The sequence below is a fragment of the Xiphophorus hellerii genome, chromosome 3 (assembly GCF_003331165.1).
Source record: "Xiphophorus hellerii strain 12219 chromosome 3, Xiphophorus_hellerii-4.1, whole genome shotgun sequence".
NCBI classification, from domain to species: Eukaryota; Metazoa; Chordata; class Actinopteri; order Cyprinodontiformes; family Poeciliidae; genus Xiphophorus; species Xiphophorus hellerii.
The window spans coordinates 31,792,490-31,813,766 of record NC_045674.1 but is presented as its reverse complement, the minus strand read 5'-3'; the positions used below and the strand labels follow the sequence as shown (position 1 = coordinate 31,813,766).

The following is a 21,277-nucleotide window of genomic DNA, read 5'->3' as shown; positions in this document are numbered from 1 at the left end:
ACATGCCATGGAAAATGTATAGTATTTTATTTCTCTCATGCTTTTCTAGCTAAATAAAAAGAGATGCATACACTTAGACCACAGAGCAGAGAAAATATTATTAATGATGTACAAAATCTCTCCTCAAAATTGAAAGATCTTATGCCACTGGCCTCAGACTGCCATCAGATGGAAAGACAAAAGTCCTACAACTTTTAAATGTGTAGGACCAGGGTATTGCTTGTCCTACACATTTAAATTAAATGTCAAAATTGCCTCACTAGTGTGCAGTCAAGCTCTACGGTGTTATGCTAATGAACTAATATTGGAACCCAGATTGCTGAAGCAGAGAGACATCTAAAAGTTGTAGGACTTCTCAAGGAGTGACGTTTGCAACCAATGCCTTACACGTTCATCAACAAATCACATTTATGCTGGTGTTTCTAAATCAATAGCAAGTTATGATTTCACTAAATTCATAAAGACAGTAAGAGGTAGGGGCATCTATATGGTTTATTGATCCTCATTCATGGTGGGAAATCCTACTTCACTGGTAGGGGAGGAGCCAGCACCGATGTGTGAGATTAAGCTGTATCAGCTGGGAGTAGTTGAACTTATGTTTATGCACTCTAAGGTTTGGGTTTGAATCCCATTTCTGACAAATTCCTTTTGCTTTCAGGTACAGTCGATAGTGCTTTTCTGTACTTTCGATGTAATTAAGGCAGCTAAAGAGGAGAATTACAGTTTTTCTCAGTTGCTTTAGTGCATTTGTCAGAACAGAATTGAAATTCTCCAAACTACTTGTTCAGTCTTGCCACATGGAAAAGATGGGCTGCTCCTTTTAGGTCAAAGGTCAACCTCTGCCTCAAGCCAAGGGGTTTAAATATGTTGCTTTCCTGTTCATAAGTAATGGAAGAATAGTACAATTGAACAAATGACCATATTCCCATGACTGAAAACAAGTGTTTAACTAAGTTGTGGATCAGAAAATATCGTTATCAGGAAACGTATGAACTCAGATATCAGGATCAGATTAGAACCCATCATATTGTGTATTCTGTCAGTTCCATCTGACCAGAATAATTCTTGTTAATCTTCAGTGGTAAACATGATGCCAGATTTTTGACTTCCTGATGTGATAAGAACAGATGATTAAAACTGATGTTTTGGTGAAGAGCTGTGGTAAAAAAAAAAAAAAGTTTTAGATTTTCTTTTTATATTTTTTTATATTTCCCTAAAGTAAATATGAGACAGTAATTTTAAATATGAGTCACTACACCCTCTTTGTCAAAAGGTCACAGTTGATCGTGCAGGCCTGTTGAGTGAACTCAGAAGAATTAGTCATTGCTAGAAAGAGTATGCAGAGTACTTAAGTTAGAGACAATTGGTTTAAGGAGTGAATTCTTCTGTTCAATAAGGTCACCTTTAGGAGGCGATGTTCCATTTACCATCAATGAATTACCTCTTCATGTCATCCCTTTTCCTTCTAATTAAATTTACAAGAATGGTAGCCACATTTATGATTTTTTTGGTATACTTTTAAATTTGAAAACAAAACATTTTATGCTATAATTTATGGCTGCAAAACATGACTTTGTTTCTAATCTGGGACAGGCTACATGAAGTCTTAATACTTGGTAAATGTGCATAATTATAAAGATGAAGCCTTGGCTATATTCACCTAATTTTTAAAAGTAACTCTTAATTCACCCTAAACATTGTATTTAAATTGATTTGAAATTCCTCATTATTAAACAGCCCTTATTTTGGTTCAGTACTTTAAACTGAACCAAAGTAATTATACCCTCATGTTGCTCTGAGGTGGGAAGTTGTTTTTCCTCCTCATGTTCAATAGAAGATATTACTGCTTGCATAAAATATTGATTGTCTTTTATCTTCTTCTGAGCTAGTAAAATGGTAACCCAGCGGAGCAAAGAACTCTATTCATAAAACAGCATGCTGGATCAATGTCCCTGTGGTGAGGACCTGGTGCTGAGGCTCAGCAATTGATGGTCAACCCTAAAGTGACTCGACACGACAGTTGCAGAAAATAAAAGAAACAAGCTTGTTGTGAGGTGGACTGTTGTCTGGTTTTATTGTCTGACTGTGTTCACCTGAGCACAGCAGGAGTCACTCAGAAGAACAGAACTCTTCAGTTCATCTGAACTGAACTGTTGGTTACAATTTTAGGTCCTTAATAGCAGCAATTTGAAGTATAATTCACTTGATAAAGAGTGAGGTATTTGCTATGAATAACACATTTTCACCCTTTCAGTGCCACACCAAGTTTAATGTTTGGGTTGTACTGAAATCAAATCCTGTGTAGCAGAAAAATGTTTCCCATTCTAGAAATGATGATGAAAGGTATGGTAACTTTAATGTTATTTACTGCATTGTTTTACATGTCACCAAGACTCTGATAATGCTTTAGGTAATCAGTATATTAGTATCCAGCACACAAAAAAAAGAAATTAATATGTTCTCAAGAGTGTTCAATAGTTTTATGTCCATGTTTTAAAACATGGACTATTGCAAGTTTTTGTTTTGGCCCTGCAGTTTAAATTCCATTTAATGGGCTGTTTCTTATGGTTGTCTGTCTCCTTCACTTCTGCTGTAATCTGTCAGTCAGTTGGCCAAGGAAGATAACTCCTCTAAATGAACAAGTCACAAAAAAATCCACACCATCACAGCAACCACATGAACGCAACATATCATAACTCCTTAAAGATAACGTCAGAAAGCTTACTACCATGTGTAATCAATAAACTGCCTTCTGCTGGCTTGATAGCTAGCCTTGTTTAACTCTCAGGCAATGTCAGTAGATATTAATTTCAGAACTACTATTAAACTTTGCTGATATTTTATTTATATTATTCATTTTAAAAGTTTCCATGCTTTACCATCTGCTTGATTGATAAAAAGTTCACTTCATTTTGGTTTATTTACATAGCACCACTGCACAACAAATGACATCTTAAGGCACTTTAAAAAAATCATTTAAATTCAATCACCTATATTTCAATTGATCTTAGTTCTCAAACAGTAAATACAGTATTCTCAATTAGTTATTTAAAATAGTTTAAAAAATGTTCTAAGGAAACCCAGCAGATTGCATCGAGTCACTGACTTGCAGCATTCACTCTTCCTGGATGTGCACATAGACCATCGCCTGTATTGTGTCCTATTGCATTTGGGAAAGGCATTTGCACTCAGTCACTTTTTTATTTCTTTATATTTTTGCTGTCAGAGAAAATGTTTATTTCTTCCAATCTTCTGCTATTTGAATTGTGAATATGCATAATTTTTCCAGTCATATGTTCCACTCAAAACACTTTACACTAGAGTCATGCGCACCCAGCTGCACTCAAACCAATAACCAGATCACAAGGCAACGTGGGGTAAAGTGCCATGTCCACGGGCACATTGAAATGCAAAAGCTGAAATCAAACCTACAACCTTCTGCTTGCAAGATGACTCCACTTACTGATCCACTGTTTCCTAAACAAAACATGAAATTGTATATCTGTTAATAATTTTGATAGAAAAAGCTAACTTTTTGCTGGTTAACCTAAGCACTTTATAAAGTATTGTGAAAAATTATGATAAACGTGTTTTAACAGCAAATTTGCCAGATGACATGTGTTATTCTAATTTATCCTTCAGTTATCATTGGTGATTTGGCACAATTGTAGTTCAATCACTATATATTCATAATAAACTTTGTGCAGCCAGAAAATAGCTACAACAACAAAAACAATAGTACTGCATAAATTCTTTAAATACAAGTTCATCTTATTGACTCGTTTACTCAGTAATAGCAAACATTGTAAAATCAAAACCTTCCAAGTAAACATACACACACAATGTAATGTTAATCATTCATGACAAACATGTTAGTTAGAGCCACACCTTCTCCAAATTTTACAGTACATTTCAAACCAACATTAGGGTAAGACAGTAATCTACAGATTCATCATTAATGGATGTCTGGCTGCATTTTAACTTCATTAATTTTAACACAATTTTGTAGGCTGTACTATTTGCAGATTTCTCCATTATGCTTTTTTGCTGCATGTATTTCAAGCAGGATTTGACTGCTTCTGTATTTACTCAGATCTCAGATTAGCAGCACTTCATGTTTATGTAAATAGACCAAAATTTGTTTTAGCAGATGAGACAGGATTACAACAAATCTTTGTGTTTGTGTAGGAGGGGAGAAACACTAAGTATTATTATTCCTACTGGAGGAAAATGCTGTTACTCACTAGTTGAGTTCAGCCCAGTACAGTCTTGTCTCAGCACAGCCGTAATAAGTTTGTCACACTTAGCACGTTCCATCAAACATTTGGATTTTAGACACACTTTAATCTCAGTGAAACGGCTGCCTCACTGTGTTTGTTAAGCTGGTTTTATAAGCAGGAGTAAGCAACTTTTCTCACTGCTGTGGAACTTACCGTCGCCTTGCATATTATGCAATTTATAACATCAATTCCACAATACTTGTTAAAATTGAGAAGATGATTATTAATCTCAGTCTCATTACAAAAATGATCATTAAAGCAGGATATATCCATGCTGAATTTCATTTATAGGCAAGTCAAAACTCTGGTCTTTGAATGACTTGCATCCAACATAATCCTCTTCATGAGACTCTTATACAACAAAAGAATGTCTTCAGTCAGAGGCTTCTTCAGATTTGCTTTAATACTCACCACTACAAGAGCTCCGTCCTGCCCACAGACATCTGCTTCTACCCTGGGCTGTGGGCAGGTGTGGGGTCTGGACCCTGGTCCCTGGGTGGTCTGGGGCCTACTCTGGCTTAAAGTGGATTCAGAGTCAGGTCTTTATTCATGTCTCAATGGGCAATTCATTTTACAGCAGGTCACAATAAAAATAACAAAAACAAGAACACACCAACAGTTAATATTTAGATAGAGAGTGTGGCACTAAACTCCCCTGCTTCACCCAACGGAGGTTAAAATACAAAACTTGTTAATCAAAAGTAGATGACTGTATGACAAAAAGGTGAATAAATATCAATAATTCTTAAAAAAATAAAAATCTGTCAATAAGAGAGCGCACCATTTAAACTGAGGGGTGACATTTTTTTTTTTTTTCTATCAACTAAAAGACTAACAACTCCTCTCCCTGCCTACATTAAGGAGAGAGACAACACTAGAAATGAACGACCTATGACCTATTGCTCCAAACAGAAGGGAATCAAAAGAATGATTCAATGGGGAAAAGGTGAGTGGAGACAGAGATCACTGACAGAATGGAAGTGGCTTTTTTCAAAGTGTGAAAGTTGTACAGGCCAGTCAGAAGCACCTGTGATTTTACTGCTGACATTCACAATTTTTGTTAAAGCAGTTTTGTCTCTTACACCAAGATTTCCACACCAACAAATCAAAAGAGTCAAAATTGATTAAACATAGGATTTGTAACATATACACCTCAGAGTTCTGTCTATGTTGAATTTTGCCATTTTAAGAAGACAGAAAAGATGCTGTTGACTGAAACATGTTTTACAGTGGGATGATTGGCTATGTACAGGTTAGGGTGGGGGCGGGGGTGCTTCCCTGGTGTCCCAGACTAGGTGTCCCAGACTTTTGTTTTTTGTGTAACCTTTTTCTATGTGGTACTGGGTCAAACATGTGCTTGACTCATCTGTCTTGCATTCAAGTCCAATGTGTAGTTTTATTAATATTATATTAATATTAATGCCAAGCTTATTGGTTGACTGACATTTCACCACAAAAACACCAAATTTGCACTTGCCAACCATCATCAGGAGATGGAGCCTCTAGAACTGCTGTTCTTGGTCAAGTCTTTGTTCCCTCTCACTGGAGGTTTTATCCTAATGTGAAAATAATATTCTGTATAATCAGTGATTAGAATAATCTAGATCTCAAATTACTGGTCACAGAAGCATCTGGATGAGAATATTTTACTGCCACTGATGTTGCAGTTTGCATCACACAGGTCTCATAGTCTGGCAGAAATCCAAACTGTAATTACTCTGAAAGCAGGAGTCAGATTTATTAAGCAATGTAAAATACATTTGTACCTGAATCTGCATTTTCTCCTTTACACACAGGGCTATCCCAACAGTGCCACGCTCATTAAGTAAGGTGTTATTTGAGATATTTTATTCAGAGAGAAGACATTTGTTCTTTAATGACCATGATGTACCAGCTGGTGTAAATTAGATTGTCAGAGCTCTCGACATACTGTATATCTGCAAAGTAATGGATAGTGGTAGAAATTAAGATATGCTGCAGGTGGTAGAACTTAAGAATGGGGAAATATTCAATATAAGTATTGTAAACTTTCAGGGCTCCTTTTTGTAACTTTATGTACAGTATGAGTGACCAGAGGCTGAAATTACTAAGACAGATTGCAAATTAGGTTGTGCTTCTTCCTTACTGTTTATCTGTAATCACTTTCTACATCTACTGGGTTTATTGGCAAAAAGTGGGAAAAAGTGGTGCAAATAGCTCCTATCTTCTGGATTCCATGTATGTGGGTGAATTTTCTTATTAGCACCATCTTCTTTGTGAATCTGGTGCAAAAATGAAATGGATCGAGCATGAAAAGCAGCCATAAAAATGGAACAGAATGCATTGCTTCGTAAAATTCTTCTCCAGAGTTTAAAACATGATTTGTAAACACTGTTAAGCATTTGTTTAACATGATGAACATGACTACCAACATGATTTACAATAATAAACTGCCTCCCTGTGACCTACCACTGTGATCATCAAAAGAACATTTAAAAGACAGGGCATATGACAGTTACTGGTAAAATGTTGTAATGTGATGGACTAATCTGGCTCTTTGGCTATTAAAAAATGTTTGTTCACAGTTTTTGGAAGAGAAATGCCTGCCAATTTAACAGGAGTACACGCAGTTCAAGGTCTTTTATAAAAAGACCTGATAATGCATAGAGTCCCAACATTTAATAAGAAATGGCAGCTTGGATGTTTTACCTGCAGCACAGTCTACATCAGCGTGATTCCTATCAGCCTCAACAAAAATTTGGAACACTAAAGTAATGTGTTTTTTAAAGGATTTCAAACGGACAGGCAGACATTTCCATTGCGTGTATATATATATATATATATATATATATATATACACAGTACAAACCAAATGTTTGGACACACCTTTTAATTCAATGAGTTTCCTGTATTTTCATGACTATTGACATTGTAGATTCACACTGAAGGCATCAAAACTATGAATAACACACGGGGAAATATACACTAAACAAAAAAGTGCAAAACAACTGAAAATACCCCTTATATTCTAGTTTCTTCAAAGTAGCAACTTTTTGCTGTGATTACTGCTTTGCACACACTCTGCATTTTCTTGATGAGCTTCAAGAGGTAGTCACCTGAAATGGTTTTCACTTCATAGGTGTGCCCTGTCAGGTTAATAATTGGGATTTCCTGCCTTATAAATAGTCATGAAAATAAAGAAAACCCATTGAATGAGAAAGGTGTGTCCAAACTTTTGGTCTGTATTCAGTACAGACCAAAAGTTTGGACACACCTTCTCATTGAATTCAATTAGAAAGTGTGTCCAAACTTTTGATCTGTACTGTATATACAGTATATATATATATATATATATATATATATATCTATCTATCTATCTATCTATCTATCTATCTATCTATCTATCTATCTATCTATCTATCTATATATATATATACAGTATATACTGTATATATATATATATATATATATATATAGATAGATAGATAGATAGATAGATAGATAGATAGATGTATTTTCTTCTGTTGAATGAGAGCAAGAACAAGACACAGCGTTTGCATCTTGGTTTGTCTGATGAAGACTTACACATAGAGTACAAATGTATTAAGCAACAAAAGTTAAATAAAAGTTAAATGTCATTACAATTCTCTAATTTTGGCTACAGGAAACTTTCTAAAAATGATAAATGAAGGGATTTGTTGAATGTAGCATCTCTGACCAATTACAAGCCACACTACAAGTCACCCTTTCACACACAGACATACAATGTGGGGCCTGGTGTATTGCCTAAGGACACTTCAATGTGTGGTAAGGGGAGAAATTAAAATTCCAGCCTTCCAGTTGGCAGATAAGCACTTTTTCCTGCTGATGCACAGCTGATTTGCTCTGCCACTCTAAATTCTTCCCCCAAATTCTGTTTTTTGAAAAGAAAACTCTCATTCATATGCAAAGATGATTGTGATTGTGATCTCTCAGAAGGCACAACAGCACTGCAGCTAAAAAAAAAAAAAGACCAGTGCTCATATACTTATACCAGACTGGACTTTGTAACTGCCACAAAGCCATAGTAAATCTGCCTAGTTCAACACACTATAAGGTAGACAGCAAATGAAAGAGAAATGGAGAGCAGCAGTAGAGAAGGCAGAATGAAGGATGGTGTGTGCCATACATCAGTTTAATGAGGGTGACAATGACAGAAATAACAAGGGAGCCACTTCAGCTTGGAAATCAATAGGCCGGTTCTTTACGGCATTCTAAATAATGCAATAACTGACACTAGGTTCTAAAGGAATTATGCCCTCACATCTTGTTTACACAGTCATTTGGGTAGTGTGTGCATAGTCCTAAGATGTGCTAATTCTACATCTACCTGAAAATGAGGCCTTATACTTCCTACTACCCACGCCAGATTACACATACAGAAGAGCAAAGAAAAGACGAAGATAAAGACCTGGCCCAGATTAAAAGTAGCTCATTGTGACGTGATTTTGAAAAAATTCCTAAAAGTTTTGGAATTCTAAGATTTTTTTCATAATTTTGCTGGAGTAAGATAAAAATATATATCTTCTAACATGACAAAATGTTGGAAGTACTGAGGAGAATCTCCAGCTGTTTGGTTTTTGTCTTTTCTCCATTTTATGTTTTTTGTTATGCCAGATAAAAATAAGTTTATAAAAGAAGACGACCACAGCGAAATGCTGACAGTTGAGCATTATAAGAATTATTAATAACTATTGTGAAGTAGATGACGTGGTAAAATGATCAGAATGGCGAAAAGCTGTGACAAATCACACTAATGATGAGGATGTAAATAAGCTTTGATCAAACATGTTGATTCTCTGTGACAAATAATTAAATTTTTTCTAGTTTCATCATCATGAAACTTTCCTTAATCCACTCTACATTCAGTGATCAATATTTTTCTATCAACTTATTATTTGGGGAATATTTGTTTTTTTTGTGTATTTGTGTTATATAAACCATATTGATTTATATCAGAAAGACTCAGGAAGTGAAAGCTGTCAGGCTGAGATTGTTCGTGTATTGGTTAGGATTCTGTCATGTGATGCATCATGGCTAAAGTTAGTTTGATGACTTTATGTCTGATAACCTGATCATAAGAAGAAATTGGAGGCAACTATAGACAATTAATAATTTATAGAAAATAATAATTTACTTAGTAATATGCAAATTATGCTTAAAATTGGGACTTCAGGGGTACTACGTGGTTCAATGGTGAGCAGACACACAATATGCAGATTCCCAGCCCTGGACCATGCTGCACATTCTCTCTCTGTCCTTCTATTGTTGAATAAAAGCCACTAGAGCAACAAAGACCTGGAAAAAGGGACTTCAGTTTTGTTAATGAATTTTACAGAAAAAAAACAATACAGCTGATCTTTTTGTTTTATAAAATAAATTTTTAGAAAGTTTATTATAAAACTATGACTATGAAAATGGAAGTTCATTTTAAAAAGACTAATTAAAAGTAACATCAGTCAATGTATCATTAGGGTTTAAATTGGTTAGAGCCTGTGTGATCATACTGAATATCAAACTTGATGGAGATCTAGGTTAAATACATTTAATGGGCTAAAAACCTCTTAAGCAACAATGTATAGAGAAACTAACACTTAACACCTTAGCTTAGGAATAAAAGTGCTTTGAAAAAATCATGTCTTTGCATTATGCTTTTTTGTATGGGGGAATTTATCTGCCATAGTCCAAGATCATAATCCATTTTCAGTCTGAAAGCAGGATTTTATGTATTTTGTTGTCAAACTTTTAATACTTTTGCTTACATTTTTATTTTAAAAGCAGGACTTCTTGTCTTTCTCCCCAAAACTTGTAATGATTCTACTCAAAACTTATCCTTACGCTCAAACTTAGTTTCTGCTCAGACTCTGCTCGCTTTTGAAAACGCCTTTTGGCACAGTCGCCTGGCAAGGTCTCAGCCAATAGAATGAAAGTGTTGTACTGGGTGCATTTGTTTCCTTCTAGCGGATGTGCCTGTGTGGCTACTATCGATTGTAGCAATCTTCACCACCCACTGGACGTAGGGAGAAAGAACGATGTCAGCTTTCTGCTCCGTAGTACACTAAGCATCCGCCAGCAGTGTGCTACTGATCACTAACAGCCTAGTGATATTAGGCAGGATTTTCTTCACCCAGCCAACTGCCTCCATTTAAAAAAAAACACTGCCTGCCTATAGCAGGTATTACATTTATAATGTCCATTTTAGTTGTAATAAAGCCAGTGATGTATTAACATTTGTCATTAATCTAAGGTGCTTATAAACAGTCATGTTATTGACTGTTTATAAGATCAATGGCGAAAAACTAAATTCTTCCTTGAAGAATGTATAAGTGTGTGAAATGTGGTCACATGACCGTCGTTCTCTTCCTGAATTCTAACAAATTCTGCAAAGTGATATATTTGTCAAATGGACTTTAAAGTAATTATTAATATGCTGGTCTACACACACCATTATTAATGCACAAAAACTGAAATATACATATTTTCTTCCAAGGAATACAGTCTTGTTTATGTATGGTATTATTAGCTGCAATTATTAACTTTTATAAATACACTTATATGATACCCCACAATAACATATTTTATTATGTCATTGGCTAGTTATTATCATTGGCTTCATTACCATTAAAATAGCCAAAACTAGAAGATCAATTGCAAATGTTGCATCATTATCCAATACTGCATTATTGTTCCTACGTATGCTTCTAAATACTTTAATGTGTAACCTGATCGATAAAAATATGTTTTGATCAAACTATGTCAGAACTTCTGCATTTTTCTGCTGCTATTTTCCACCTGACTTTTAGTTATGGTTCTACTGTAAGCCACATTTACAGCACCTCTCTCCTTCCGGTAACTATGAAGAATTAATGCAGCTGATCTATGTTATATTTAGCCTGAAAAGCTGCTTTAGTCACTATGAAACACAGCAGATATGCTCACACTGAAAGTAGCTTATTCAAATCACGTAAAAAGCTCCACTGACAACACAAGAGCCAGAAATCAGGCAGGCTTTGATGATATGACAGAAAAATAAATACTGTGTATTCGGGAATGAGGAATTGTTTGAAACAAGAATGTGTGTGAATTGAAAAAGTTGACTCTGGAAGTTTCAAAACCAACACAAACATATATTTTGGTAACAAGAACTTTCATTATAATTCATTATATCAGGGGGCTTGACATGTTATGGTATCTTGTAGACAAAAGCTGGCGATATTGCCGTGCATCATGCAGGCTGAATGTCTGTCTCTCTGTGATGGATATCTGAGCCAGTGAAGGAGAACTTATGAGTTGCTGCAACAGTTCCTGGAGTTCTTTGGGCCGGGTATCGTTAATCCGTGTCTATGAACAAGTGTGACAATAAGCTCTCTGTCTGAACAGCAATCCTCTTAGGCGAAGCTTTGTGGGTAAACTCGCCTCATGCAAATTCTAAACCCCATTAGCTTTGAGGGACTAGTCAGCTGCATTGAGATTAATGGCCAAGTGAGTACTTGATTTAATAGGGTTATTTCACATCCTCTGTGGGAAACATAAACAACAAAGTTAATGCAAGACATTTGTCACTGACGTCCTCAGTCTCTACTCAGAGTGTGCAAAGTTTCTTTGCTTACAGATTTGTTGCTAACTTAACTCTTCACTGAAGGAAGAGGCTGGAAGGTCTTTGTTTATTCTCACTAGGTTTGATTATTTCTGCTTTTTGTGCATGTTACCTGTCAGGAAATTCTATCTGAAGCTGCAAAGGGCTAAGCAACTTCTTAATTTTTTTTTTATTTCAGGGCAAAAAAAAAAAAGAAATCCTTATTTATCTTCTGCCATGCCGTCAGCTTACCACAAACTTTGCTGAAGGGGATTAGAGGCTGGGTGGGTAATGCTCTGTCACTGCAAAGTGGGAGACGACACGCTGTGACAACAGTGATCTGACGGGGCTGCTGACTCCTTTAGCTCACAGCTGTGGAAGGATGATTAGCCAAAAGTTGAGGAGAAGCATTTTCATACTTTCTCATGACCTTTAATCTTACATCCATATAAAATACCTCCATTTGCTCCACTGCGAAACACAGCAAACCTTCAACTGCATGTTTGTCTGCTCAGCTGGATTCTTTCCTCTCAGCTGTCATTAACTCATGTCAGGTCAAGAAAATAACTGACTTTTTTTTCTTTCTTTCTTTGGCTTCTAATACATTAAGCACTACACTAAGTTGCATTGTGGAAAGTACACATGTAATCTAAACTAGTGTTAAAATAGCAAATATCAGATGTCTGAGTGCAAGTAGCAGCACTGCTAACACAATTGCTCTTAATGTTGCTCTTAATGAAGACGATCAGACATGCCTGAGAGACCTCAGCATTACAGGAAAACTGTTTGTATGCCGTCATCAGTAACCATGCTAGCTAGCCTTAGCATTCGTGGCATTCTCCAATGTGGGGAAGGAGCTGTAGCGCAGCAGAGAGCAAGGGGGAGGATATGAGCGGCACCTACATGAAGTGATTGACAGCACTCTCTCTGACTCTGACTGGGGGAAGGCTGGAAGCACCACTGTTTCTGACTGAGTGGTGTATTTTTGTAGTTAGCATTGGAAGCACCGGGAGAAGTCAGAAGAGCTTGATTTTTTTCACAGATTATCTGTCCTTTATATTGTTTTGTCACAACATAATCAAAATTTCAACAAATATGTATAAAACACATTTCTTTATAAAATTATATACTGCAGTTTTAATATGCATCAATACGTACAGTGTAAACCATCCCAGTACTAATGCAGAAGCTAACATCCACAGTCTTCCTTATCTCTGCTATTGGGACTACAGCTAATCAGCAGCAAGAAAAATAAAAGGCAATTATGGATGGATTTGTTTGCAAATGTCTGCCAATAGATTGTCAAGTAGCATCGGAAGCCTTTTCAGCTTCCCAAGCTCTTTCAAATGTTTTAGATGTGTTCTAGGACAGTGTTTCCCAATCCTGGTTCTTGTGGCACACTGCCCTGCATGTTTTAGTTCTTTCTTTGCTTCAGCCCAGGTGATTTCAATTAACAGGTGTTTGCTGAACTGCAATCAGCTGAATGATTAAAGCAGGGAAATACCTAAAACATGCAGGGCATTGTGCCTTGAGGACCAGGGCTGGGAAACGTGGGTCTAGGAAAAAATCCCCAATCAGGAGAATTTTCTGCAACTGATTTAGAGTTATAATAAAAAAAATCAGCAAATTATTTAGGATCCACTGAAATAAACTACATGGTATGTTTTAAGTTTGTTTCATGGACAGCTCAGAAGATTCCTCTTCCTTATGTGGGCAATTTCAAGTCCATACCTGACCTTGAGGCACCTTGAGTCACACAAAGAAAATATTAATATTGCATATCTGAAGCTTGCTTCTTCTTTACACTGGAGCTGTCTGAGGGGTGAGGTGTGGGCCTGAGTCACAAAAGGAGCAGAGGGTTACTGTGTGGAAACCTGTGGAAGCTACAACATCAGCTCCACTAAAGAAAACGTTTGCTTCACCAGAGTTGATCTGAACAGATAAGACTCGTCCGAAAAAGCTTTGGGTCGATCCAGATCAGAGGCCCGTCCATCAGATTCGAGGTGGAAACATGCTTGCTCGCTTCTACTGCTGGTAAATATTGAGCAGAGTAAGAGAGTTTCTTTATCATCTGAAAATGGAAATGACCTTGTCTGCACTCAACTTTTTATCACCGAGTGTTTTTAAGTTTCTGCTCAGTTAATCAGTTCATTATTTTTTTGTGATCAACCACTTCACCTCACTCTAATAGCGACGCTTGCAACCGAACATAAGCAGATTTGTCTGCTACCTGATTAAAAGGAGAAATGTTTCTGGTGGTTCAGAAAAAAAAGTCAGATTTATGAATGTTAACTTGCTGTTGCCTGGAAAGGGCCTGGCATAATAATGTGTGGGTTCTGGACTTTTTATTTAACAACTAAATGAAACTTTGTTTTAATGGCTGTTGATTCTGGTTTGTAAAGCTGTGGAAAATAACTACAGCTATTAAAAAGCAGCTTGATGTGTTAAGGTGCTTGCAAACCAAAAGTCATGGATCATTTATTTATTTATTTATTTCGTCTTTAGACCGGAGCTAGCTGAGGGATGAGGTGTGGGCCTGAGTCACAAAGCAGGTGGTCTTTTCAAATAAAAAATGCACTATTTTTGAATTCAGTATAGAAATATTCTGAGTTTGTTTCTTTTTGTGCTTGGAGTTTTTTGTTAAAGTTTCCTTTGATTTCCTGAGAACTCCTTTGATTGCTAAATGAAAGGTACTTAAATAAATGCCAGACATACTGTAGAGTGATCATTCCAGAGAAGACTCCAGTAGTCCCTTTTGCAAAATTGCATTTTAAGCTTTGCATTGCAGTGGGCAGGAGCCTGTTATCTCATCGCACAATGGATGAAGGTGGAACCATGGCTCTAAACAAAAAAACTTTTGTATAGTAATGCAAAGTTTATTTAACACTAAAAAACTACAGTGTGTTTGGGTTTAATGACAAGATTAAAAATAAAAATCAGATTAAACAAATAAAGGTAAATACTAAGGGAAAAATAAACAATCTCCAAAGTTTCACAGACTGATTACCTGAAGGGAATCTGACTCTGGCTCTGGGTGGTGTAAGGCTTAGATGTGTTCCTCTATTTTAGTTTGGTATTTTAGTTTGTTGTCCTGGAGATGATGTCTTCTTTGTTAAATCTGTTAGTAGAAATAACTCAGTTCTTTTTTATGGCTGACTTGAGCCTTGAACAGAACGGCTGTATCAGTTTCCATGTCTTGGTGCAGTGGTGATACATCTGATTAGGCCGTTTTTATGTACAGACTAGTAACAGAGTCTGCTGGGTTCTAAAAGATCTGCTCAATTTGTGCAAATCCTCATTTTTTTCTTCTTAAATATTCATTGACCTTCTGGGATTTTCTCATTGATGGGAGAATTAGATCATTCAAGTGCTGTGAATAAATCCTTTCGAGCAGGAATGTTTAAACAGATGATACTTTCATGAAACTTGCTCTTGTCAAGTTTAAACCCAATCTGGAGAATTCAACACAATTTAAAAATGATTTAGTTGAAAGTGTTGATTAGCAAAAATCCTCAATTAGTCCAAATGTATGCACCAAAATCTAGTTTTGCTTTTTATTAATTTTTTAATGCCATTACATTTTGTATAATCATTCCACTCTGAAAAAAAGATATTAAAATCCAGCTACCAGTCAACCCTAACCTGATGAAGTTGAAAATGTTCATCTATTCTCAATGCATGTCTCAGGCAGAGATGGCTTTTCTCCAGCAGCAAGCCGGCTCCAATATGTCCACGTCTTGGTATCATATATAAGATCTATCATGACATTCTGACATGTTTCCTCTCTATACCTACATCCAAACACACACGCATAGATCTTCTTATGGTTGGCGTGTTTAACGTAACTTCTGTTATCCTAAACTGGCATGCCTGCAGCTGGTCAGCATTGTAACATTGTGCAGATGGGCACAAAATCACCGATCTGACGGTCGCCTGGGGTCTTTGCATGGACAGGCTCTGCAGTGCGGTCATGTTCATTCTCCTGTCAAACTTCATAATCCTGTCATCACTCTTCCTCTCCCTCCGGTGCTCTGTGTTTTCTCCCTCTCGCCCTATTCTCACCTCTTCGTGCTTACTTTTCCTGCATCACAGGTTGTAATCCCATCTTAGTCAGATGGAAGTTTTTCATTTCTCCAAACCACAGAGGAAGAATTTCAGCCAAAACTTCAATATTATTTAGGTTGTTTGATGTAATGCTGCTGTGAAACCATTGAGGCAACTGTGTGTGTGTTTAATTGGCTTTATCACTAAAATGTAATGATAGCTTTGGTTGTTTTTTGATGTCCCAATCATAAAAATGTAGTGTGAGCTTTGATTTCTCTTTTATTCCTCCTTATTTAATTCTGTCCAATTCCTGTGCACCGTAGTGTATACAGTTTAGAAGCTAGATCATCTAAGAAAAGAAATCACAGAACCAAGTGGTGTGTCTTTGGCTGTGTACACAGGACATTATAGGTGAAAAGCTGTTTAACTAACAGTCTATTATAGACTGTAAGCTATATTGTCATCAATGTAGGTCCATACGGAGAGAAAATAAGTGTAATGTCTCAAATATTTCATGTCTTGTTATAATTACAAAGTGTGTCACTTATGAGGCACCCAGTAACTTTGAGTAATGTATTGTTTGTATAAAGCAAGCATCAGTAGGGTAATTAAAATTAACTGACATTCAATGTGTTTAAATGTGAAACCTGGGTCCAGATAAAGGTGCAACTCGCTGATGAGAGCATGTAATCACCCAATGATGTTAAGACGGTGGCCTTCAAAATAAAAATTGTTTCACTGGCATTCTTAAAGTTTTCACTTTTACTACAAACGCCACTCAAAGGTTGTCAGTGGGCTGAAGAGACTCACGGGCCTTGAACTGCCCCATCTGTTCTAAGGGTTAAACTGCTCTGAGGAACTGTAAGGTAAAACAGGATCTAATTTAGGACTCCATGTAGGATTAAAGATGATTCCTGTTCAACTGAGACTTAAAAAGTCACAACATGGAAATCATTTCTGTTGGTTAATGAATCACACTGGTTGTTCATTAGACTGCCAGTCTCGTGTAGAAAAGCATCAACCGGTGGCAAATGCATCCTGTCCTAGACACTAGATGGAAGTCGGACCTTTGCTGCTCTCCATTCACTTTGACCATCAGAACTCGGACCTGGAAGTGATGTTTCCAACACCTGTTCCCAGTGGAACATCAGAAGGTCAGTGGGAGTGACCTCAGTTGACCTCAGAGACCTGAACTGTTAGCAGTATAAGCTACTAACAATGCAGTTCTCTGAAAGCATGTATTCAAAAACCAAACAAAAATATTTGGTCTTAGAAGTTGGTGAGTTATGTGTGACCAATTACACAGAGGTAGAAATGATCATAACTATAAACGGTTTATTAGCATGCAGCAGCATTGTGGGATTTTGATTTTGCAATATATGCAAAACCTCACATTTTCTTCTGTTTCATTTTAGAAGGTATTCAATTTCATTTTCTCAAAAGTTGGAGGTGGAAAAAACATCCAACCACATTGAGAGTGTGCTAACTAGGTGCTAACTAGAATTAGCACCACAACACCAAGTACAGTAATGTATTTATGTCAATCTCATAACTCAAAAACATTTTGCAACATTATCTGCATTTCTGGCTTAATAAAACGCAAATAATGAAATGTGCTAAGAAATGGTTTAAAGCTGTAAGTTTTCCTGCAACCACATTGAGTAAAAAACTCAGAATTTTGACTTCATAGGACATTCTTGTTGTTTCTCTAACATGGAACTTTGAATATCAACATCCAAATTCATAGATAACTCTCCATTAGTTCCCCATTTACCTGTTTGTTCTCTCTAGTCAGCAGTTATCTACCTGGACACACGTCAGATCATTTACATTTTACATTTTTCACTGATCATTACCTGAGGATGTTTGGAAAATTGCTCAGACCTCCAGTTACTTTTGCAGAAGCATTTTGTCATTTAGTTTATCTATATTTTATTGTGAACATTTTAGTTTTCCATTTAAATGTTGTTTTTAAATATACTTACTGCTAAAAATAACATAAAAACTAGATGCCTTTTATAAACATGTTAGTTTTGCATCCACATATATTTTATAATCAAACAGCAACTTAATCCTTAAAATTGTGCTTTGAGGGCTTTACTCAGCCATGTTTTTAGCAGGACAGTTATTAAATGTAATTCAGATAAAAGTGATGCACAAAGGCCTTTCATGTCCTGGGCTGGTTTGCTGGTTGTGATTAATGAACCACTTCCATCTCAAGCACTCTGAACTCTGGCCCAGACTTAATTAAAACTCTGCCATTGACCACTAATCATAAATTACTTCCCATAACCTGTGACACTTTTAGAATTTGTACCAATTAATTTTTCACAAAAGAAATTACAGGTCTGTGGCTCTAGTGAGAGTCCTGAACCTTGTGTCTTTAGTAAGACTAAGGAGGGAGGAGCTGCTGCTGGTGGAGCTGCTGCCAGATGAAGCTGCTGGTGGAGCTGCTGCTGGTGGAGCTGCTGCTGGTGGAGCCGTTGTGATGTTTCTGGATGATTGATGCCTTCTGTCTGCTCTGGTTGTGTTTTACAGGTAGCTGCTGTAATCACGGTGTCCCAGTCGGATGCCCGACCCGCTCTGTTGGTTTCCTGTAGAAAACAAACATCTTTACTCCATCATCTCCAGCTCTGCTTAAATGTGCATGTCTGCAAGCTTGAGAACGGAGGCCTTTTATAGCATAACTCAAAACTCATGTAGTCATGACTTGTGCTTTTTCAGTGTTTTCTTTAGGAAATTTGACTCCTTTCTGTTTTCATTGAATTATAACCAGAGGTATCACAAGAGGGGTTTTAGTGATCACATCACTGTCATAGTAAAAATAAACTAGAATATAGGATACTTTTATGGTTTTACATATCAGGCATTAAACTTTCTTTACATCTGACCTCAACAGTTCCCACTGTGTCGATATTTATGAAACTCTTAATGAAGCCAGCAAAGAAAAGTTTGACATTAAAATATATATATGAAGCCTTTATTAGAAATTGCCTCTTTCTAAAGTGAGTGGTACTGAACAGGCCTGGATCATCACCCCTCCACCGCCATTAGACAGTTGATACCAGGTGTTTGTGCTGATATGCTGTGTTTGGTTTTCCTTAAACATGATGCTGTCCATTATTGTCAAATATGGACAGCACCATATTTGTCTATATTTGAAAGGATTTTTGCCTCATCCTTTCAAATAATTTAGTTCCAGAAGTCTTATGAATGTCATTCAAATGCAACTTTGAAAACATAAGTCATGTTTTTATTTTCTTTTATTCAGAAAAAATAATTTCTTTTGGCACTTCTTCCAAATGAGTCTTACCTGTTATGTGTTTTTTGACATGTTCAGTCATGAATTGTAACTTTTGACACACTGAGGCCTGAGGAAGTGAGTATTAGGAGCTTTATATCTGACCTTGGGGTGAATTTCTTGGCACTTCCACTCTGGGAAGCTCTTGGTTCTCTAATGTCATAGCTGATGCCTTTCATCATTAGAGATACTTATTATTCATGACTCAAGTGTAAATTGTCAGAACCTGTTTGCTATTTGTCATAATTATAACTAATAATAACAAACCTTTTTTTGTTGTTCTGTTTTGTTAATAAAGCTTTTATTTTGTTGTGTTTTATCCACTTGATCTTATTTTCCTTTTGGCTTTTTCCCTTTATGGGTGCCACAGCAAATTATCTGTCTCCATTCAATCCTATCTTTCACATCTTTTCGCATACCGGCTACTTTCATGTCCTCTTTCACTCCATCCACTTGGTTGGATTTAAGTAATTTTAGACCCATAAGACGCGTTTCACTATGTCCTAATATGTAAAACCACAGTTTTTAAAGAGCATGTACAGTATATTGTCTGTTTGATCTGTCATTTCTGTCTTCACTGTGAAGAGGTTCTGATCAATGTGGCACTTCTCCAGTTCCTAAATGCAGTGTTTTACAGAGAATGTCTGGAATGACCAAGCAGAATCGGACTGTCTCCACTGCTGTACACAGTGTGCTGTATTTTATTTTTGAACAGGTAGCTACTCAGATCTGATGAAGTTTATTCAGTATTATAATGTAATGTCATGTAAGCTCTTTGAATAAAAATATATTCCACATTAAAGTTGAGCTATGACCAGAGTGTCTGTCTAATATTGGTGTTTTTTGAGGAGTTTTCAAGTCTGGACACAAAACATCAAAGAGTGTGTGCGTGTGTGCATATGTGTTTTACTGACAGTGCATAAGTGAATAAAAGACTTAGAAAACAAAAAATATGACCCAACATAAATAAGGTGGTTCTTTGAAAACTGTCAAAAAACGATTGACTTATTTTACATTGATATTCTTGCTGAATCTATTGCTGTGTTGTTGTAATAGCTGATTTATTTATTTGTTCAAGTCATGGTAGAATTTCTGTTATTAAGGGTTTAACTTTTAGACAAAACCTTGTAAGCAATGAAATCAACAGTTGCTGTTGAACTGAATCCTATGATCCGTGTTTGATAACCATTGCAGATGAACACCTCTGAACATTAAACATGGGGATTTTGATACAAAGGGTTGGACACAACTGTGTTAGGTGGGATCTAATGTCCAACAGGTCTGCTATGAGCAGGTTGGTGGAAAGGTTGGTGGAAAGGCAGCAGGTAATGGGGGTTTGTTTCCCACAGAGAATATTTAAGAAAGCTCAAATTTGGTCTCATTTGAGCAGAGCACCTTCGTTCACATGTTTGCTGGGTTACCCATGGCAACTAAAAATGGGTCTTCTTAGGGCTTTCTACTTGTCACTCTGCCACAAGGACCAAATTGGTTAATTGCAAAATTAATAATTGTGTAAACATATTCTTCCACCTCAGCTGTGGACATCTTGGACATTCTGGTTGCTAATCCTGCCCTTGTCCAGCTTGTCAGTCCAGGTGGACGTCCATGTCCTGGTAGGTCAGTTTGTCCATTCTCTCTCCATGATCAGATGTTGGACTGATCAGAGCTCTAAGGCATGTTCAAAGCTTGGGATGTGTTTTTAATTTTCCTTTCACTTCATAACCATGTACCACTTCATATTAGCTTGTCAGATGAAATCCTCATAAAGAAATCAAAGCTTGTGAATGTTGTAAAATGTAGAAATATTCCAGGGATATTAATAATTTTTCATCCTATGGTAGTTAACAAATATTCTGAATGAAAGTGTGTTTTAACCTTCCCTGGCCTGAATCATCACTAAAAATACCAAACACATTACAGTTTACTTTCTGAAACATCCACCAGCTCTTAAATCAAATATAGAATGATCATTAAGACTCACAGTCCTACATTTAATATGACTTTCATTTCTACACAGACAGTCGCACAGCATCATTTTATTCGTTCAAGTACTATTCA

General features: G+C 36.5%; 1 protein-coding gene across 1 annotated transcript in view; it reads left to right on the top strand.

Annotated features, from left to right (window-relative positions):
- The window catches only part of tsnare1 (T-SNARE Domain Containing 1), a 124,221-nt gene extending 104,183 nt beyond the window's left edge, over positions 1 to 20,038 (top strand). The window contains exon 12 of the mRNA XM_032558887.1: positions 18,457 to 20,038. The gene's annotated coding sequence lies outside the window, so the exon portion shown is untranslated. The remainder of the gene's footprint in view (positions 1 to 18,456) is intronic.
- Positions 20,039 to 21,277: the final 1,239 nt, after the last annotated feature.